The 23096-nt window shown below is 46.6% G+C and overlaps 1 long non-coding RNA gene across 2 annotated transcripts in view; it reads right to left on the reverse strand.

Moving 5' to 3' along the window:
• Nucleotides 1-14848, reverse strand: part of LOC134352821 (uncharacterized) — a 52870-nt gene extending 38022 nt beyond the window's left edge. Inside the window, exons 1-3 of one of the 2 annotated variants that reach the window (XR_010019466.1) lie at nt 14727-14834; nt 10081-10260; nt 7238-7337 (exon numbers count right to left, since the gene is read on the reverse strand). This is a non-coding gene — a long non-coding RNA (uncharacterized LOC134352821). Of the gene's footprint in view, nt 1-7237; nt 7338-10080; nt 10261-14726 lie in introns of both variants that reach the window. The other variant, XR_010019467.1, reaches the window with a different exon arrangement.
• Between the last annotated feature and the right edge of the window lie 8248 nt (nt 14849-23096).

Consider the following 23096-nt stretch of genomic DNA (forward strand, 5'->3'; position numbering starts at 1 on the left):
ATTGTTGGAATTGAAGAGAAGCTACAAAATGCAGAGGAGGTGATAGCAGAAATGCTGAAGCTACAAGACCAACTCCAGTGGAAACTAATAGATCAAGAAGGCCGCTCGAGAAGGGAAAATGTGAGGATCTATGGAGTTCCCGAAAGAACTGAAGGTAAACCCGGATTGATGATTCCCTTCGTGGAGAAGCTGCTTAGAGAGAACCTTGATATACCGGCCGCAAAAGACCTACAGATAGAAAGGGCTCACCGCGCGTTGGCACCACAGCCTCCGGCAGGCACCCAGCCCAGATCCATTCTGATCAGATTTCTCAGTTACAGAACGAAGGAAGAGGTGCTTAAAAGAGCATGGCAAAAGGAAGGTTTCATGTGGAACAACTGTAAAATCAGTTTAGACCACGACTACGCACCGGGGATTCTTGCCAGACGGAAGGAATATACGGAAACACGGAGAGTCCTGAAGGAAAACAACATCAGATTCCAGACCCTGTATCCAGCTCGGCTGAGAGTCTTTTACGACGAAGGGACAAAAACTTACGCTACGGTGGAGGAGGCAACGTCGGACCTGGCGGACCGGGGATTACCTATTAAAGTTATCACCCAACCGGAGTCGCTACTGGAGAGGATTCGGCAGAAGTCGTGGCAGTTAGTGGGGCGAGGACGCTCCACTCGAAACAGAATGTCAAACTACAAGGAAAAGCTGCAAATATTCAGACGCGAATGTACAGAGAATACAGATTAATTAAGAGAAATGACTGAAAAGAGTAAATCGGACTTAAAAGTAAAATGAAAACTGGTAATTGAAAATAATCTAGGCGGAATAACTTGAATGATAGCAATATGGTCGAGACATAAATAGGAGAAAATTCTCTATGATTATTCAAACTGCTGAGGGCCCTCTAACACAGGGTGAAGATAGAGGTTATCCCTCTGAACTGAGGCGGGTCGGTGCTCAGGCCTCACTGTGGGAAATCGGGGAAAATTTTCAAATGTTATACGTTCAGGAATGTCTAGGGTGTGGTTATATGTCTTGGTTTACTGTTGAGAAGGGATTGCTTACTGTTTGGTTAGAAAAGGAGAGCGCTTTTTTTCTACTAGAGAAAAATGCAAACTGAATTGGTAAAAATAATTTCCTATAATGTTAATGGGGTTTTGAATCCAATTAAAAGAAATAAGATTATGTCTAAATTGAAAAAAGAGAGGGCACAAATAGCTTTCCTCCAGGAAACACATATGAGCCAATCTGAACATGGAAAATTAAAAAGAATGGGCTTTAAGCATGTATTTTATTCATCATATAAATTGAGTCACAAAAGAGGGGTAGCTACTTTAATATCAAGTACTCTTAATTATGAACATATTTCAGAGACTAGAGACAAAGAAGGACGGTTTGTAAAAATCACAGGAAGAATAGAAGGTACAGAAATAACATTGCTGAATGTTTATGCTCCTCCAGGTAGTGAATGGTCATTTTATAGACACATTTTTGACCTAATGGTCAGTTCTCGAGGGGTAGTAATTTGTGGAGGGGATTTTAATATTAGATTAAATCCTATATTAGATTCTTCAAGAATAGTTACTCAGAATAAACCTCTGACTCGGAAAGTGAATTCATTGATGGAGGAGTTGGGAATTATAGATGTCTGGAGGGAATTACACCCTACTAGTAAAGATTATACATATTACTCTTTCCCTCATTCAGCCTATTCAAGGATAGACTATTTCTTTATCTTTAATACAGATAGACTCAGGATAAAAAACTGTAATATTGCAACAATTGATCTGTCGGATCATAGCCCAGTCTCTATGTCTCTAATCCTGGAAAGGAAAATGAGGAAAACACTATGGAGGCTAAACTCACATATACTTAATAACCCAAAAGTAATGGAGAGATTAAGGGGAGAAATCAAAGAATATCTAGACCTTAATGACACGGGAGAAACATCACCAGTGATTTTATGGGATACATTGAAAGCTGTACTGAGAGGGAAAATTATTTCCATTACTACTCACATGAAAAAAATCAATGCACAAAAATTAGCAGACCTTCAAGGAAAATTAAAACAACTTCAAGTTGGAGATAGCAACAAAAGTAATTCAAATCGAAAACAGGAAATTAGGAAATTGCAAAGTGAAATTGATGATATTTATACGTTGGAAACTCAAAGAAATTTTCTTTACCTGAGACAAAAGAATTATGAAGTAGGAGGTAAATCAGCTAGATTATTAGCATATAAATTACGAAAACAACAAGCAGACAATACAATTCATAAAATAAAGAATCCAAAGACAAAGCTTGTGGAGAGTACAATAGGGAAAATTCAAGAGAGTTTTGAAACGTATTATCGAGAGCTGTACTCCCAACCCCGGGCCCCCAATGAGCCCTATATAGACAGTGTATTGAATTTTTTAGATCTACCTAAACTTACAGATTTACAAAATGAAAGTTTATTAGAACCAGTAACTGTCAAAGAACTGAACGTGGCCATCTCTAGGTTAAAGGCTGGAAAGTCCCCGGGTTCTGATGGGTTTACCTCAGAGTGGTACAAGTCCCTGAAGACACAGTTAGCCCCATTACTACTTAACACCTTTAATTGGATCTTGCAGAGAGGAGAAACTCCACCTTCCTGGAGAGAAGCGATTATTTCAGTTATTCCTAAAGAGGGTAAAGATAAACTAGAATGTGGCAATTATCGGCCAATTAGTGTTCTTAATTTAGATTACAAACTATTTACATCTATATTAGCGCACAGATTGGAAAAGCTTTTACCTGGCCTAATCCATTTAGACCAGACTGGATTTATTCAACAAAGACAAACACAGGACAACATAAGGAGAACTCTGCACATATTAGAACAGGTTAATAAGAACGAGACAGAGACAATGGTAGTAGGATTGGACGCTGAGAAAGCTTTTGATTCGGTTAGTTGGGCATTCCTATACAGAGTGTTAGGAAGATTCGGCTTTCAAGAAAGGTTTATTAAAGTAATTCAGACTCTGTATGACAGCCCAACAGCCCGAATTAAGATAAATGGGGACCTCTCTGACTCCTTCATTTTAGAGAGAGGCACTAGACAGGGATGCCCAATTTCTCCTCTCCTTTTTGCGCTATATATTGAACCACTTGCCCAACTAATAAGACAGAGCGAAATCGTAAAAGGTATCAAGGTGGCAGGGATTGAACAGAAAGTGGCGTTATTCGCAGATGATGTTTTGGTCTATCTGAGTGAACCAGAAAAATCATTTATAGGATTGTTTACACTGTTGGATGACTTTGGGAAAATATCAGGTTATAAAATAAATGTAAAGAAAACGCAGGTTATGTCCCTAAATTATACACCATCCAAAAAATTGCAGGATACATACGATCTTAAGTGGGAAGCTAAATCATTAAAATATTTAGGAATAACCCTGCCGAAGGATCTTTCAACACTGTCACAGGTAAATTATGGGCCATTAATCTCAGAGATAAAAGCAGATATGCATAGATGGAATCTTATCCCCTTTTTAAGTTTAAATTCAAGGATAAATACTATAAAAATGAATATTCTTCCTCGGTTATTATATCTTTTCCGTACTTTACCAGTGGAGGTGGATGATAATCAATTCAGGGAATGGGACAAATGGATTTCCCGCTTCATTTGGCAAGGAAGGAAACCTAGAATTCGATATAACACTTTACAGTTAGGGAAGGAAAGAGGAGGTATGGTTCTTCCTTGCCTGAGAAATTATTTTTATGCCTCACAGATAACCCCTCTGTTATATTGGTGTAATAGGGAATATAAGGCTAGATGGAAGGAAATAGAATTTGGATTAGTTGACAGTTTTCCTCTTCAGGCCTCAATAGCTGACAAAGGATTGATGGCCCAGTTGGAAAAATTTAATAATGCTTGGATAAATCTTACATTAAAAGTATGGCAGAAGGTGGTTAATTCATGTGGAATTAATAACATGCTAAAACTCTTTAGATGGTGTGCATATGATACCGAATTCCTTCCCAACAGAGGAGATAAAAGATTTGAGCTATGGATAAAGAAAGGTCTTACAACCTACCTCTCATTTATAGATAAAAGAGTATTACAAAATTTCCAAATCCTGCAGGACAAACATGGCCTAGAACATAATGACTTTTTTAGGTACCTTCAAATACGAAACTATGTTGACCAGAGTTGTAGATATACAGACCTATCAACAGTAGAATTAGAATTTTTCAAGATTCTAAATTCGGCTTGCAGTTCAATACCTAGTAAATCAGTTTCTCGCCTATATAATGCACTCTCCCATGCTAAAAATGTAAATACACTGTATATTAAAGAGAAGTGGGAGAAAGAAGCGGGGTTGGTACTTTCAGAGGAGGCTTGGGGGAAAATCTGCAGCTTTCAATGGTCCTCGACTAATTCTTTGACTTGGAGAGAACATTGTTGGAAAAACATTATAAGATACTTCAAGACCCCATATCAGGAAAAATATAAAGATACAAATGTGATGTGTTGGAGAAGGTGCGGCTCTAAGGAGGCAAATCATTTTCATATTTTCTGGGATTGCCCTAAATTAAGTCTATTTTGGGAAGGTATTCATAGAACATTAGTTAAGGTACTTAGGTCCCAGATACCTCTGAACTTTGAGACGCTCTATTTGGGGCATGTATTGTTCCTTGAACAGAAGGAAGATATAAAGTTGCTGCAGGCCCTCTTAGCGGCAAGTAAGAAATCAATCACTAGAAAATGGCTAAATCCAATACCACCTACATTAGAAGATTGGTACGAAATTATCTTGGAAATATTTAAAATGGAAAAGTTGACCTACTCCCTGAGAACTCAAAAAGAAACATTTGATCAAATCTGGAATAAATGGATTGAATATATAACCCCAATGCGAGCAGACTTTAGATGACTCTCCTAATGATTTATATTGCTCTTCTCATCAACACAGTAATATTGCTAACGTAAGCACCCCTAGTCTAAATGTTTGTTGTTTTTTTTGGAAAATAGAGAATTAACACAAGTAAAGGGAAAGATTTGGGAAAAGGATTAAAAAAAATGAAAAAATGAAGTAAATAAGTACATAGGGATTAGATAATTATGTCTGCGGGCAGGAACAAGCACGAACAAATTGGGATATAAACACCTACAATGGTTGGTATATAGGCTTGTATGCAACATTCTGGACCAGTGGAAATGGTCCAGAAGGGTTGTATGGAAACTATTATTACCATTTTTCTTAACAACTAATTTCATTACTTAGCCTAATAGGTTAGATTTACCACAGTACATAATTACCTATTTAAATGTTTATTTTGCTTTTATATCATCTCAATGTGTACTTAAGAATGTATAAATAATTGTAGTTTTATACATATAAAAAAATGGAAAAGGTTATATGTGTGAAAAAAGTACATGATAATTGTGAACTCCTTATCCAAATAAAAATAAAATTAAAAAAAAAGGAATAGAGGCGAATCACCACAAATGCTCTCCCACAAACATCGGCAGTAAATGTCCACATCACACAATTTGTACCAGCAGGCCAACCTCCAGAGCACCATATAACATCAGAAGATGTAAGCATGCTGCAGGTTGCTTGGGATTGGAAAATGGATGTGGACTTGGAACTTGGAAAAAAAGCTTGTGTTTCCCCCAGACATTGCAGCTACAACACTCGGGCCAGACATGGTCCTGTGGTCCACAACAGCCAAGCTGGCATATGTTGTGGAATTGACAGTACCATGGGAAGATGGTGTCAAAGAAGCTTATGAGAGGGAAAAGACCAAGTACTCCAAACTGGCAACTGAAGCTGCCCAGAAGGGCTGGAAGACCAAGATTTTCCCTGCAGAAGTGGGATGCAGGGGATTCGTTGCCACATCTACGACCAGTCTATTGAAGAAGATGGGGGTGAGGGGTCACTCCCTCCAACAAGCAATCAAGTCCTTCTCAAATGCAGCAGGAGAAAGCAGCAACTGGATTTGGATTAAAAGGAAAGACAACAAATGGGCTGCAAGATGAAGACAGGATCTGGGACGCCAGGTAGCACCGTTGAGCCCTCTGGAGACGTCGTGGGCTTATCAACGAAACGTCAAAGAAGGAGGGTGCCCATCTGATGACCCCGATGACGTACCTACCCTCCCTCCTGTCACCACTCCAAGCCCACTGCCAACATCCAGAGTGCCAACTTACCATAAAGAATTGAAACATCAAGTCCGAGTAGCTCTACTACTAATGGAGAGCATTCTAACCGGCTGCATCACTGGTCTGGTTTGGAGGGGCCACTGCACAGGATTGGAAAGAACTGCGGATGGTTGCAAACACAGGCGGCTCCAACACAGGAAATAGCCCACCCCCTCCCCCTCAGCATCAAGGATATCTTCAAAAGGTGATGCCTCAGAAAGACGGCATCCATTAATAAGGACCCCCCATCACCCAGGACATGCCCTCTTCTCATTGCTACCATCAGGGAGGAGGTACAGGAGCCTGAAGACACACACTCAGTGATTCAGGAACAGTTTCTTCCCCTCTGCCATCAGGGAGGAGGTACAGGAGCCTGAAGACACACACTCAGTGATTCAGGAACAGTTTCTTCCCCCCTGCCATCAGGGAGGAGGTACAGGAGCCTGGAGACACACACCCAATGATTCAGGAACAGTTTCTTCCCCTCTGCCATCAGATTTCTGAACGGACACTGAACCCATGAACACCACCTCGCTGCTTTTTTTGCTTTCATTTTGCACTCTTTAAATTTTGTCTCAGGATCAGGTTTAACATCGCCGGCATACGTCATGGAATTTGTTAACTTTGCGGGAGTGGCACAATGCAATAACAAGCGAATTACAGCAAGTATATGTACAGTATATTAAATAGATAAATTTAAACAAGTAGTGCAAAAAACAGAAAATTTACAAAAAAAAGTAATGAGTTCATGGGTTGAATGTCCATTTTGAAATCTGGGTATATAAGCTATCTTATGTTTTTATATTTATTCCGTTTTTTTTAAATTACAGTGTTCTTTATCTTATTATGTTGGTTATCTTGTGTTTTTTTTTGTCTTGTATCAGATCTGGAGTAACATTTATTTTGTTCTCCTTTACACTTGACATTAACCAATCGTGGACTTCTCCTGCGTTCCGAGAATCAATCAGTAACTTCACTAAGGAACTGAATCGACTTGCAGCATCTAAGGTCCCTCTTTTGGGCAACACTCTGCGAGCAAGCTGGGTGCATCGGAAGCTTTCAAACTCCCCTTACCTTCGAACGTTACTTGCTGCTGGCGTTCTACCTGACCAGCCTCCTTCGGGACAGGAGCCCAAACAAACGTGCGGTAATCTCCAGCTGTACTCCGTCCAACCTGCGGCAAAATGGAAGGATAGCTAAAAGCCAAAGAACTGTGCAGGCAGATCACAAAACTACAAGACATAAAGCACTGTGCAAAAGGCTCAGGTATATAGTGGGGTGCCCAAGACTTTTACACAGTACTGTCGTAAATTTATGTATCACACAGAATCAGGTTTATTATCACCGGCATGTGTCGTGTAATTTGTTCAATTAGCAGCGACCGTTCAATGCAACACGTAATGAAGAAGAAAAAAAGAAAAATAAATAAGTAAATCAATTACAGTATATGCATGTTGAATAGATACAAAATTGTGCAGAAACAGAAATAATATACATTAAAAAAGCGAGGTAGTGTCCAAGGGTTCAATGTCCATTTGGGAATCGGATGGCAGAGAAAGAAGCTGTTCCTGAATCGCTGAGTGTGTGCTGTCAGGCTTCTGTCCGTCCTACCTGATGGTAACAGTGAGAAAAGGGCATGCCCTGGGTGCTGGAGGTTCTTAATAATGGATGCTGCCTTTCTGAGACACCGCTCCTTGAAGATGCCCTGGGTACTTTGCAGACTAGTACCCAAGATGGAGCCGACTGATTTACCACCCTCTGCAGCTTCTTTCGGTCCTATGCAGTAGCCCCCACCTCCCCCGACCCCCATATCTGACAGTGTCAGAATGCTCTCCACGGAAGTTTTCAAGTGCATTTGTTGACATACCAAATCTCTTCAAACTCCTACTCTGTAGCTCTCAACTCTGTACTGCTGCCATGAAGAATAAAATTTCACGACATATGTGAGTGACAATAAACCTGATTCTGATGTGGGTGTCTATTGTGGACTGAGAGTAGAAGGGGGCAGGGAGAGGGGAATCATGGTTGGGAAAAGGGAAAGGGAGAGGGGAGGGAGCGGGAAGCACTAGAGGGACATTCTGTAATGATCAATAAACCAACTGTTTGGAATCAGATGACCTTGCCTGGTCTCTCATGGCTGGGTGTGTTTGCACCTGCCTCTGGCACTCCTTCTCTGCCACCTGTCCCACACCCCTCCCGCAGTGCTCCGTCCTCGCCATTCCCAACGTCCTTTACTCCCATCGGATTTACAAACTCACTCTCCGCTCCACATTGACAAATACAGTACTGTGCAAAAGTCTTGGGCACCCTACCCATATACAGTACATATATATATACCTACGACTTTTGCACTGTACTGTAGTTAATCAGCATTTGTAAAAAAAGACAAAACTAGTCAATCTGGATTACTTCATCCTCTCCCCTCCCATCAGACAGATGGATAAAGTGCCACCCGGTTCCAGGTTAGTTTTTAATCTGCTGTTATAGGACAACTGAACGATCCCCTAACAGGATAACATAGACTCTTAACCTCACAATGTACCTCATTGTAACTGTTCACTTTATTATCTGCTGGCGTTGCACTTTCTGAGTAACTGTAATATATTCTGTATTCCGTTATTGTCTTCCCTCAAATGTCGTGTTGGAATGAAATAATCTCTGCGGAGGGCAGGCGAAGCAAGTATTTTCACCGTCTCTTAGTTCATTCGTTATGGGCCACGTCGCCTGACATCATCATGCGCCGTGTTGCATGACGTGGGCGATCACGGTCTTTCCATGACCATGATTGTTCTCGGCAAATTCTTCTACAGAAGTGGTTTGCCATTGCCTTCTTCTGGCCAGCGTCTTTACAAGACAGGTGACCTCACCCCAGCCACATTATCAATACTCTTCAGAGATTGTCCGCCTGGCGTCAGCAGTCACATAATCAGAACTTGTGATCTGCACCGGCTGCTCATATGACCATCCACCACCTGCTCTCATGCTTTCATGTGACCCTGATCGGGGGGTGGGGGCTACGCAGGTGCTACACCTTGCCCAGGGGTGACCAGCAGGCCAGCAGAGGGAAGCAGCGCCTCACACCTCCTTTGGTAGAGATTCATCTCCATCCCGCCACCCACATGACCCTCAGTACATGTGACAATAGTAAGGGGTGGGACTCCACGGTAGCGTAGTAGTTCACGTGAGGCTATAACAGCTCAGGGCATTGGGATTGGTGTTAAAATCCCATATCCTCAGTCAGCACGTTTGTGTGGTCTTCCTGTGTGCTCGTGGGTTTCCCCTGGTGCTCCGGGTCCCTCACACAGAACAAAGACAGGTAGGTTAATAAGTTAATTCCCATTCCCGCATGTCGATCCATGGCCTCCTCTCGTGCCAAGACGAGGCCACCCTCAGGGTCGGGGAGCCCCAACACTCATATTCCATCTGGGTAGCCTCCAACCTGATGGTATGAACATTGATTTCTCCTTCCGGTGAACAAAATCCCCCCCCCCCCCGCCCATTCCCGGCTCTGACCTTTCACTTCTTCTCACCTGCCTTCCTTTTCTCCAATGGTCCACTCTCCACCTCCAGTCAGACTCTTCCTTCTCTAGCCCCCTTGACCTTTCCCACCCACCTGGCATCACCTAGCACCTTCCAGTTAGCCTCTCCCCCCTCCCTCTCACCCCCACCATTTTATTCAGGCATCATCCCCCTTCCTTCTCAGTCCTGAAGACGACTCTCCGCCCAAAGCATCACCAGTTTTACTCCTTTCCATGGGTGCTGCCTGATGTGCTGCAGTTCCTCCAGCAGTTTGTGTGTGTTGAGAGGTTGGGTTTAAAATCAGTGGGGGCTGCTCGAAGGGCTATCTCGTGCTCTGTCTCTAAATCGATAAACCGATTACTATTTTGTATTTGCCGGGTGGGGGGGGAGGTTCTTACCTTGAAAATTCCAATCCAGTCGATCTTATGGGGTGTGATCCTGGGGGTCAAGTGTAATTGCATTTTACAGCAAAGTCCCTCGTGTACTGCTTTTCTACGTTGACAGAGATTACTTGGGCGAAGGTGCTGGAGTACAGTGAAGAGGTGCCAGTCAATGACTCTTCGTTCATGGTGTCCAGACTGAGCAATAAAGAGAGAAACAAAATGTATTTAGCCACAGTGTCTGAGATCTCCTTCATAGGGGAAAAAAAACACCTTTATGATGCAAGACCACAGATGTAGGAACAGAATTAGGCCATTTGGGACTGCAGTTGGGAGGGTGAGTAGTTTCACGTTCCTCGGTATACATATCACCAAAGATCTCACCTGGATTGTACACACCGGCTATGTGGCAAAAAAAAAAGCACAACAGCGTCTCTTCCACCTCAGGCGACTGAAGAGGTTCGGCACGAGTCCCCAAATCCTCAAGACCTTCTGCAGGGGCACCATTGAGAGCATCTTGACTAGCTGTATCACTGCCTGGTACGGGAACTGCACCAACCTTGATTGCTGGTCACTGCAGAGAGTAGTACGGACAGCCCAGCACATCTGTGGATGTGAACTTCCCTCCAGTGAGGACATTTACAGCAGCAGGTGCAGAAAGGAAGATCATCGGGGACACCAGTCACCCCCCACCCAACCATAAACTGTTTCTGCTGCTTCACTACCACAGCATTAAAGCCAGGATCAATAGGCTACGGGACAGCTTCTTTCTTCAAACTGGTGGTGGTATCCGTTAGTCTCACGAGACCACGGATCCACGCCTGGAAGGTTTCCAGGGCGCAGCCCTGGGCAAGGTTTTATGGAAGACCGGCAGTTGCCCATGCAGCAAGTCTTCCCTCTCCACGACACCGACGTTGTCCAAGGGAAGGGCAAGGGCCGATAGAACTTGGCACCGGTGTCGTCGCAGGAGTTGCCAGAATGAGGTTGAAGGCAGTGTCGGATTGCCTTAGGGACTCCAGCTCCGGATCTTCCCTCAGGATTTACTCTCAAAGCCTTTCCCATGAGTGGGTATGGCCGCAAGGCAGCGGAGGTTTGAAATCAGAGCTTTCCCTCTCTTAGATGGACTGCCTTCCCAGGCTGATGAGCTCGATCTACCTGAAGCACTGGTTTTAAGGCAGTAGGACCCACCTTCGCCCCTTCTCCTGTCAGTAGAAACAGTTCCGCTGGGCTTAGAGGCTAAACCACACGAGAAGGCCAGGAGTTGAACTTGGTTGTCAGAGGCTATTTGAGTCACATGCCGTAAGGAGCACCTTTAGATAGTGGGAGCTTGTCCCCATTACCACTCCTCGGCTTGACAACCTTAGGAACCAAACTTCTTCAAACTATTAGACTTTTAAATTCACATGTCTGTACACTGCGATAGAGTCAAAGATTTTTACTCCCTCACGTTGTGGGATGGATGCAAGATTTAAATAGAAGCAAATTAAATTCAAAGTCAAATCTCCTCCACCATTCCATCGAGGCTGATAAGAGCCCAAGAAATAGGAGCAGGAGTAGGCCATCTGGCCTGTCGACCCTGCTCCACCATTCAATAAGATCATGGTTGATCTGGCCATGGACTCATCTCCACGATCCTGACTTTTCCCCATAACCCTTAATTCCCCTGATCTGCAAAAATCTATCCAACCTTGTCTTCAATATATTTACTGGGGTAGCTTCCACTGCTTCATTGGGCAGAGAATTCCACGGATTCACCACCCTCTGGGAAAAGCAGTTTCTCCTCATCTCTGTCCTAAATCTACTCTCCCGAATCTTGAGGCCATGTCCCCTAGTTCTAGTCTCACCTATCAGTGGAAACAACTTTCCGGCCTCTATCTTATCTATCCCTTTCATAATTTTATATGTTTCTATAAGATCTCTTCTCATTCTTCTGAACTCCGGTCCCAGTCCCAGGCGACTCAATCTCTCCTCAAAATGTATTATCCCCCTCAACCCCATCCCCCTGCCTCCTCCTTGTATCTTTTGACATCCTTGCTATTTACAAAACAGGTGACCGCAGCCATTATCAATACTCTTCAGAGATTATCTGCCTGGCGTCAGTGGTCGCATAACCAGGACTTGTGATCTGCACCGGCTGCTCATATGACCATCCACCACCTGCTCCTGTGGCTTCATGTGACCTAGATCTGGGAGGGTGTGGGGGGGGGGCAGCTAAGCAGGTGCTACACCCTGCCCAAGGGTGACCTGCAGGCTCGTGGAGGGAAGGAGTGCCTTACACCTCCTTTGGTAGGGACGTATCTCCACCCGCCACCCGGAAGGCGGCAGTGGCAAATTACTTCTGAGGAAAAATATGCCAAGAACAATCATGGTCAAGGACCGTGATTCTGTGAAATGAATTCCATAGATTCATCACCCTCTGCCAAAAGAAATTCCTTCTCATCTCTGTTCTAAAGGGAGGACCTTCTATTCTGAGGCTGTGCCCACCATGTTCACTCTGTCGAGGCCTTTCACTATCTGACGGGTTTCAGTCAGATCCTCCCGTCTCAACTCTGGCGAGAACAGGCCCAGAGCAGAGCATTCAAATGCTCCTCACACGTTAACCCTTCCATCCCTGGGATCATCCCCGTGAACCTCCTCTCTAATGTCAGCACATCCTTGCTCAGATAAGGCTCCCAAAATTGCTCACAATACTCCAAGTGAGGCCTCACCAGTGCCCTATAAAGCCTCATCATCACATCCTTGCTTTCGTATTCTAGTCCTCTCGGGATGAATGCCGACATCACATATGCCTTCCTCCCGGCTGTCGTATCCAGCAACTTATCCTTTAGGTAATCCTGTGTGAGAACTCCCAAGTCCCTCTGTACATCGGGTTTTTAAAATTTTCCCCGTTTCGAAAATAGCCCATGCCTTTACTCCTTCTACCAAAGTGCATGTCTGTACACTTCCCGACACTGCATTCCATCTGCCACTTCTTTGTCCATTCTCCCAATCTGTCCAAGTCCTCCCTGCTTCCTCAACACCACCGGCCCCCACCACCCGTCTTTGTATCGTCCACAAACTTGGCCACAAAGCCAGCATTTCCGTCATCCAGGGATGAGAGCTGGAGAGGTGAGGGAAGGATCTGAACACAGGGATTGCTTTTTAAAAAACTTAATCAAATCTGATCCTCATTTATCACCAAAGAAAATGAGACCAACTTGGATCAGTCTGTGCAAGGAAAGAAATTCAAACATAAGTGACATGAAAGGGAATGAAAAAGAAATTGCAGGGAACAAACTGTTTAAAACAGCCAGAAACACTGCAGCAGACCAGCATTCAAAATGGACAATGGTGGCAGACAGGATCTCATGAAAACCTGACATTCTCCTGACATTAATCATTCGGCATCTATTCAGTCAAAAAGTTGGGACTAGGAATCAGACACAGTTTCTCATATTGAGAATAACAGATCTTACAACAGACAAGGAGTACATTATATGTGTGTGTGTGAGAGAGAGAGAGAGAGAGAGACACACACACACACACACACACAGAGCGAGGGAGGTTAAAAATTTGCAGAACACTGTAGTAATTTTATGTATTGTACTGCACTGTAGCCACACAAAATAAAACAAGTTTCATGACATATATGAGTGACGATAAACCTGATTCCAATGTGGGTCTCCATTGTGGACTGAGAGTGGGAAGGGGAGCAGGGAGAGGGGAATCATGGTTGGGAAAAGGGTGGGAGTGGGAAGCATCAGAGAGACATTCCGTAATGATCGATAAACCAACTGTTTGGAATCAAATGACCTTGCCTGGTGTCTCAGGGCCGGGTGTGTCGGTACCCCCGCCAGACACACCTTCTCTGCCACCTGTCCCCACACCCCTACGGCGGTATTCCACACGCAAAATTCCCAACATCCCTTTGTTCCCGCCGGATTTAAAAGCACGCTCTCAGTGCACATTGACAAACACAATACTGTGTGCAGAAGTCTTGGGCACCCCAACTATATACAGGCGCCCGAGATGTTTGCACAGACTGTAAAGAGCAGAATTAAGCCATTCAGCCCATCGAGTCTGTTCTGGAAGAGGAGAGAAAACAGGGGTACAGTTGAGCAGCGATAGGATCAATGTTCAGGCTGTGATACAACAAAAGGGTGTACATTTCATAGTGTGCCCAACTTGCTGGAACACAGATGGAAAAATCATATAACTCCCATGAACGGAAAATCCACCAGAGTGGGGCAGAAAAATCTGTAGCAGTAAAATTATATCCCAACAACTGCCCAACACATTAACCAAAGAGAATAAATGAAATGTCCAAATCACTTCTACTGTTTTTGTGTCGGGGAGATAGGGGAAGGCGGGGTTGTGGATTGATGTTCAATCTGACGTTTCCCTGTGGACGATCAGTTAGTTTTTGTGTGAGAGAGGGGATTGGGGGGGTGGTTTAGGGTTTGAGATTTCTGTAATTCAACAAACCCCTCACATTCTTTCTCCTAGTTCGACAACCTCAGCTTCCAACAAACTCCCTCTGCCCATGAATGGGAATTCTAGCCATGCCCAGGGTTTGGTCTCCTACCAGATGTGTTCATTGAGAGGCCACCTCCTGTGTCAGTACATGTATCCATACAGCACTCTATCTCCTCACTATACCAGACATGCATCGCCTGAGTACTCACCTGGATTCAGTGGCCTTCATCCTCTCGGCAGCCCAGCCACTTTCAACAACATGAACAACCTCAGCCTGTTTGGCAAGATGCCTCCAGTTTGTGGTGGCTTCGTCGTGGCAAACTGCCTCTCCAATGCCATGATGAGTCGGACTGTGTTGCCCGTCATGCTGCCTCCAGAAGAAAGGCAAACGGATCATGTTTCAGAGCAGCTAAAAGACGTTCCTATCTCTGCTCCCACCAGAGCCTCCTTACCCATGGCTCCAGGGGTGGGCTGAAGGAGATACCCCTCGCCCAGCCGTCAACTTCAGGTACCTCAAGAAACTCAGAACCACCAATGCATCTGAAAGCTGCCTCATGTGCTCCAGGGAGTGAAGAGGCAATGAATCTGAGCAAACCAAAGACCTCTTCTGCAGGTCTCCCTGGTTTTCAGTCACTTTATTACCCACTGAAAAAACAGAATGGGGAGATCAAATACGAATGCAACGTGTGTTCGAAGCCCTTCGGTCATCCATTTAACCTAAAAGTATGCATTTTGTTTACAATCTTTCTACTTGTAGGAACAGGCACAGGCTTGCACTCTCAGCTCGGGCTACTCTTTGCACTGGAACTCTCATGTGCTTCCTCACTGCTGACAGGGGTGGGACGTGCAGAAGCACATCACTACTTGTGTTAAGGGCATTGTTCCCTCCTTCCCTCCTCCAAGAAAGGGATTATTTGTGCCTGTTACACCGCTGCCATTCCAACCCACCATTCCAGTGGGACTCAACTGTAAAACAGCTGGACATCAGTTCCCAGTTGTGGTGTCTTGACTGTCGGTGTGACAGGGGGTGGCTCTTCAAGAATCCTGTCAGGGCTCTCTCTCTCTCTCTCAGTCTTTTCTCCAGAGGGACAGAGAACGATCGGAAAACTCGGGTCTGACGGGGAGATTTCTCTCTCTATCTCGCTGATCTTTCGGCAGAATGAAACACTCTCTGAACGAGCTGTCCCGAGGCTCCTCAAAGGAGAGTCTTCCAAAAGGGAGTTCGGGGGCTGCGACGGCCAGCCACGGGGAAGATGACTGCGAGACGCTGCAAGACGCTTCCCAAACCGACACCGTAATTCTCTGCCGAGCCCGTGAAGCACGGGCCAAGATGATGAGGCGGAAGAGGTAACGACCAAATAAATGGCAGGCAATCCGGTATTGGGTGGGTGGGGTGCGTCCGTCCGTCGCCGGTAGTGTTATCGGCGGGTGGGAGGGTGTTTGTGGGTCGGTCCGCTCATCATCCAAGTCGGGTTCTTAAATTTAGCCTCAGAATAGACGGTCAACCCTTGGGAGCAGAGATGAAGGAAAACATTTCCACCATGGACTAGATGGGCCGAAGGGCTCACTTATGCACTGCAGTTCATAAGGAAGCAGGGTTTGGGGTTTGATGTTTAATCTGACGTTTCCGTGTGGATGATCTCTTAGGTTTTGTCTGAGTGAGGGGTTTGGGGGGGTTCAGGGTTTGATGTTCAATCTGACCTTTCCGTGTGGACAATCTGTTAGTTCTTGTGTGAGAGAGGGGAATAGAGGGGTTTGGGGTTTGATGTTTAATCTGACGTTTCCATGTCGACGATCAGTTCATTTTTGTATGAGGGAGGGGATTCGGGGGGGGGCGGTGTTTGGGGTTTGATGGTCAATCTGACGCTTCCATGGGGACGATCTGTTCGTTTATGTATCAGGGAGGGGATTGGGTGGGGTTTGGGATTTGAGATTTGATGTTCAATCTCACGTTTCCATGTAGACGATCAGTTCGTTTTTGTGTGAGGGAGGGGATTCGGGGGGCGGGGTTGGGGTTTGATGTTCAATCTGACGTTTCCGTGTGCATGATTTGTTAGTTTATGTGTGAGGGAGGGGATTCAGGGGGGTTCCAGATTTGATTTTCAATCTGATGTTTCTGTGTGGACGATCTGTTAGTTTTTGTGTGAGGGAGGGAATTCGGGGGGGGCGGGTTGGGTTTGATGGTCAATATGACGTTTCTGTGTGGACGATCTCTCAGTTTTTGTGTGAGTCAGGGGATTGGCGGGGGGGTTAGGGTTTGATGTTCAATCTGACGTTTCTGTGTGGAAGATTGTTAGTTTCTGTGTGAGGGAGGGGATTGGAGGGGTTTGGGATTTGAATTCAATCTCACGTTTCAGTGTAGACAATCTGTTAGTTTTTGTGTGAGGGAGGGATTCGGGGGGTGTTTGGGGTTCGATGTTCAATATGATGTTTCCGTGTTGACGATCTGTTAGTTTTTGTGTGAGGGAGCGATTGGGGGGGTTTGGGATTTGATGTTCAATCTCCCGTTTCCGTGTGGACGATTTGTTAGTTTTTGTGTGAGGGAGGGATTTGGGGTTTGATGGTCAATCTGAGTTTCCCTGTGGATGATCTGTTAGTTTTTGTGTGAGGGAGGGGATCGTGGGGGTTTGGGGTTTGATGTTCAATCTGACGTCTCCATGTGGACGATCTCTTAGTTTTTTTGTGAGTGTGGGGATTGGCGGGGGGCGCGGTTAGGGTTTGATGTTCACTCTGACGTTTCCGTCTGGACGATCTGTTAGTTTTTGAGTGAGAGAGGAGATTGGGGGGGGTTTGAGGTCTGATGTTTAATCTGAAGTTTCCATGTCGACGATCAGTCTGTTCTTGTGTGAGGGAGGGGTTTTGTTGTTTGATGTTCAATCTGACGTTTCCGTTTGGACGATCTGTTAGTTTTTGTGTGAGGGAGGGGATTGGGTGGGGTTTGGGATTTGAGATTTGATGTTCAATCTCACGTTTCCATGTAGACGATCAGTTCGTTTTTGTATAAGGGAGGGGATTCGGGGGGGGGTTGGGGTTTGATGTTCAATCTGACGTTTCCATTTGCACGATCTGTTAGTTTATGTGTGAGGGAGGGGATTCCGGGGGTTTCAGATTTGATTTTCAATCTGATGTTTCTGTGTGGATGATCTGTTAGGTTTTGTGTGAGGGAGGGAATTCGGGGGGGGGGCGGGTTGGGTTTGATGCTCAATATGACGTTTCCGTGTGGACGATCTCTCAGTTTTTGTGTGAGTCAGGGGATTGGCGGGGGGGGGTTAAGGTTTGATGTTCAATCTGACGTTTCCGTGTGGAAGATTGTTAGTTTCTGTGTGAGGGAGGGGATTGGAGGGGTTTGGGATTTGATGTTCAATCTCACGTTTCTGTGCAGACGATCTGTTAGTTTTTGTGTGAGGGAGGGATTCGGGGGGTGTTTGGGGTTCGATGTTCAATCTGATGTTTCCGTGTTGACGATCTGTTAGTTTTTGTGTGAGGGAGGGAATTCGGCGGGGGGGGTTGGGTTTGATGGTCAATATGACGTTTCCATGTGGACAATCTGTTAGTTTATGTGTGAGGGAGGGGATTCGGGGGGGTTTCAGATTTGATTTTCAATCTGATGTTTCTGTGTGGATGATCTGTTAGTTTCTGTGTGAGGGAGGGAATTCGGTGGGGGCGGGGGTTGGGTTTGATGGTCAATATGACGTTTCCGTGTGGACGATCTGCTAGTTTTTGTGTGAGGGAGGGGATTCGGGGGGGGGTTTCAGATTTGATTTTCAATCTGATGTTTCTGTGTGGATGATCTGTTAGTTTTTGTGTGAGGGAGGGTATTGGGGGAGGTTTGGGGTTCGATGTTCAATACGACGTTTCCGTGTTGACAATCTGTTAGTTTTTGTGTGAGGGAGCGATTGGGGGTGGTTTGGGATTTGATGTTCAATCTCCCGTTTCCGTGTGGACGATTTGTAAGTTTTTGTGTGAGGGAGGGATTTGGGGTTTGATGGTCAATCTGAGTTTCCCTGTGGATGATCTGTTAATTTTTGTGTGAGGGAGGGAATTGGGATTTGATGTTCAATCTGACGTTTCCATGTGGACGATCTCTTAGTTTTTGTGTGAGTCAGAGGATGCGGGGGGGGGCGGGGGTTAGGGTTTGATGTTCAATCTCACGTTTCCGTGTAGACGATCTGTTAGTTTTGTGTGAGGGAGGGATTCGGAGGGTGTTTGGGGTTCGATGTTCAATACGATGTTTCCCTGTGGATGATCTGTTAGTTTTTGTGTGAGGGAGGGGATTGTGGGGGTTTCGGGTTTGATGTTCAATCTGACGTTTCTGTGTGGACGATCTCTTAGTTTTTTTGTGAGTGTGGGGATTGGTAGGGGGGCGGTTAGGGTTTGATGTTCACTCTGACGTTTCTGTGTGGATGATCTGTTAAGTTTTTGTGTGAGGGATGAGATTGGGGGGGTTTGGGGTTTGATGTTTAATCTGAAGTTTCCATGTAGACAATCAGTCCGTTTTTGTGTGAGGGAGGGGTTTTGTTGTTTGATGGTCAATCTGAAGTTTCCCTGTGGATGATCTGTTCGTTTTTGTGTGAGGGAGGGTATTGGGATTTTATATTCAATCTGACGTTTCTGTGCGGACAATTCTATCTCCTGTGATCAGAATTCCTATCTCCTTTACCACAGCATTGGCGAGGGATAGTAACAGACAAGTTAGGAAAACGTTTAATTGGAGTAAGGGGGAATATGAGGCTATCAGGCAGGAAATTGGAAGCAGAAATTGGGAACAGAGATTCTCAGGGAAATGTACGGTGAAGTGTGGCAAATGCTGAGGGGATATTTGCGTGGAGTTCTGCTTAGAGACGTTCCAATGAGACAGGGAAAGGACGGTCGGAAACAGGAACCGTGGCGTAGAAAGGCTGTTGTAAATCTAGTCAAGAAGAAAAGCTTACGAAAGGTTTAAGAAACTATGTAGTGATGGAGATCTGGAAGATTATAAAGCCAGCAGGAAGGAGTTTGAGAATGAAATTAGGAGAGCCGGAAGGGGCCATGAGAACTTCGGAGCACCCCGAGGTGTCATGGCGCCTTGCCGTTGGCGGCGTTACCGTGGCCCCCGTTTGAGGTTGCGAGGAGAGCGAGTCCCACCTGACGCGGAATTATTGGGACCCCTTTCGGTTCCCGAGCCAGGAGCTCGGCCTGTGGCGGAGTCTAACTGACCGGCCAACCATGCCTGGTGTCGGTGACTGGCCTCGGCCCCATCCGGACCAAAACCGCAGCCGAATCTGTTGCTTTGCCTCGGGTCTGACGGGGAGATTTCTCTCTCTCGCTCTGATCTTCCGGAAGAATGAAACGCTCCCTGAATGAGCTGTCCCGAGGCTCCGCAAAGGAGGCTCTTCCAGAAGGGAGCTCGGGGGCTGCGACTGCCAGCCACGGGGAAGATGGCTGCGAGACCCTGCAAGACGCTTCCAAAACCGACACCGGAATTCTCTGCCAAGCCCGTGAAACCCGGGCCGAGATGCTGAGGCGGAGGAGGTAACGACCAAATAAATGGCAGGCAATCCGGTATTGGGTGGGTGGGTGCGTCCGTCCGTCGCCGGTAGTGTTGTGGGCGGGTGGGAGGGTATTTGTGGGTCGGTCCGCTCATCATCCAAGTCGAGTTCTTACATTTAGCCTCAGAATAGACGGTAGACCCTTGGGAGCAGAGATGAAGGAAAACATTTCCACCATGGACTAGATGGGCCGAAGGGCTCGCTTGTGTACTGCAGTGCTGTCTGCGGAGGGCCCTCCTCGGCCAGAGGGCGCCGAGTCTGGGGAATGCGTTGTCACAAGATGGCGGACGAGGCCAAGACATTGGGTGTGGCCAAAGCGGGGTTGGTGCCGCCTTGTCGAGTCAGAGCTTCAGAGGTTATGTGGAGAAAGCCAGAGACTGGGGTTGAGAGGGAAAATAAAGGATCAGGGATTAAATATTATGTTTTCCTGTACTAGGAACTTGCTGTGGTGTGTTTGTCAGGACTCAACATATGAAAAACATTCAAAAATGATAAAGAATGGACTTTATTTCTTACATCCTTCACATACATGAGGAGAAAAAGAATTCTTTACGTCATGTCTCCGTCTAAATGTGCCATGTGCAAATTATACACTAATTTCCTGTGCTCCTTCCTAATGGTTGAGGGGTAATAAATGTTCCTGAACCTGGTGGTGTGGGTTCTGAGGCTCCTGTACCTCCTTCCTGATGGTTGAGGGGTAATAACTGTTTCTGAACCTGGTGGTGTGGGTTCTAACGTTCCTGTCATTCCTTCCTTATGTTTGAGAGGGTAATAAGTATTCCTGAACCTTGTGGTGTGGGTCCTGAGGCTCCTGTTACCTCCTTCCTGATTGTTGAGGGGTAATAACTGTTCCTGACCCTGGTGGTGTGGGTCCTGAGGCTCCTGTACCTCCTTCCTGATGGTTGAGAGGCAATAAATATTCTTGAAACCTGGTGGTGTGGGATCTGAGGCTCCTGCACCTCCTTCACTTCTCGTTGAGGAGTAACAACTGCTCCTGAACCTGGTGATGTGGGTCCTGACATTCCTGTACCTCCTTCCTGATGGTTGAGGGGGTAATAACTGTTCCTCAATATGTGGTGTGGGACCTGGGGCTCCTGGACATCCTTATTGATGGTTGAGGGCTACTAACTGTCTCTGAACCTGGTGGTGTGGGACCTGAGACTCCTGTACCTCCTTCCTGATGGTGAGGATTAATAAATATTCCTGAACCTGGTGGTGTGGGTTATGAAGCTCCTGTACCACCTCCCTGATGGTTGAGGGGTAATAACTGTTCCTGAACATGGTGGTGTGGCTCCTGAGTCTCCTGTACCTCCTTCCTGATGGCTGAGGGGGTAACAACTGCTCCTGAACCTGGTGATGTAGGTTATGAAGCTCCTGTACCTCCTTCCTGATGGTTGATTGGTAAGACCTGTCTCTGTACCTGGTGGTGTGGGACCTGAGGCTCCTGCACCTCTGTACTGATGGTTGAGGGGTAATAACTGTTTCTGAACCTTGGTCGTGTGGAACCTGAGGCTCTTGTACCTCCTTGCTGATGGTTGAGGGGGTAGTAACTGCTCCTGAACCAGGTGCTGTAGGTCCTGACGCTCCTGTACCTTCACCCTGATGGTTGAGGGGTAATACCAGTTGCTGAACATGGTGGTGTGGGATCTGGGGCTCCATTACCTCCTTATTGATGGTTGAGAGGCAATAACTGTCTCTGAACCTGGTGGTGTGGGACCTGAGACTCCAGTAGCTCCTTCCTGATGGTTGCAGGTTGATAACCGTTCCTGAGCCTGGTGGTGCAAGTCTTGAAGTTCCTGTGCCTCCTTCCTGATGGTTGAGAGGGTAATAATTATACCTGAACATGGTGATGTGGGTCCTGAAGCTCCTGTACATCCTTCCTGATGGTTGGAGGGTAATAACTGTCTCTGAACTTGGTGGTGTTGGATCTGAGGCTCCTGTACCTCCTTCATTTATCGTTGAGGAGTAATTACTGTATCTGAACCTGGTGGTGTGGGTCCTGATGCTCCTGTACCTCCATGCTGATGCGTGAGGGGTAATAACTGTTCCTGAACCTGGTGATGTAGGTCCTGACATTCCTGTACCTCCTTGCTGATGGTTGAGGGTAATAAATATCCCTCACTCGCTCTCCCCCTACCTCCTTCACTCTCCCTGTCCCTCTCTCAATCTCCCATTTTCTCCCTCACACTCCCCCTCCCTCCATCACTCTCCCTCCCTCCATCACTCTCCCCTCCCTCCCTCACTCTCCCCTCCCTCCCTCATTCTCCCCTCTCCCCGCTTCACTCTCCCTCACTCTCCCTCTCCCTCTCCCCCCTCTCCCTCCCTCTCCCTCTCCCTCTCCCTCTCCCTCTCCCTCTCCCTCTCCCTCTCCCTCTCCCTCTCCCTCTCCCTCTCCCTCTCCCCCTCCCTCTCCCTCTTCCTCTCCCCCTCCCTCTCCCTCCCTCCCTCACTCTCCGATCACCCTCTCTCCCTCACTGTCACCCTCTTCCTCACTCTCCCTCCTTCACTCTCCCTCACTCCCTACCTCACTCTCCCCTCTCCCTGACGCTCTCCCTCTAACTCCCTCACTCTCCCCTTCTCCCTCACTCACTCTCCCCCTCTCCATCCCTCACACTCCCTCTCTCCCTCCCCTGCCTGACACACCCACTCTCCCTCCCTCCCTCACTCACCTCCTCTCCCTCCCTCACTCACCCCCCTCTCCCTCCCTCACCCATACCCTCTCCCTCCCTCACTCTCCTTCCCCTCCCTCATTCTTACTCTCCCTCCCTCACTCTCCCTCTCCCTCCCTCAGTCTTCCTCCCTCCCTCACTCTCCCCCTCTCCCTCCCTCACTCTCCCTCTCCCCCTCTCTCCCTCACTCACCCTCTCCCCGTCCCTCCCTCACCCCCTCCCTCTCCCCCTCTCCCTCCCTCCCTCACTTTCCCCTCTCCCTCCCTCCCTCACTCTCCACTCTCCCTCACGCTCCCTGCCTCTACCCCTCTCGTTCCCTCCCTCTCCCTCTCTTCCTCCCTCCTTCACTCTCCCCTCTCCTTCCCTCACTCTCTCCCCCCCT

Source organism: Mobula hypostoma, chromosome 10, assembly GCF_963921235.1.
Source record: "Mobula hypostoma chromosome 10, sMobHyp1.1, whole genome shotgun sequence".
In the NCBI taxonomy this organism is placed as follows: domain Eukaryota; kingdom Metazoa; phylum Chordata; class Chondrichthyes; order Myliobatiformes; family Myliobatidae; genus Mobula; species Mobula hypostoma.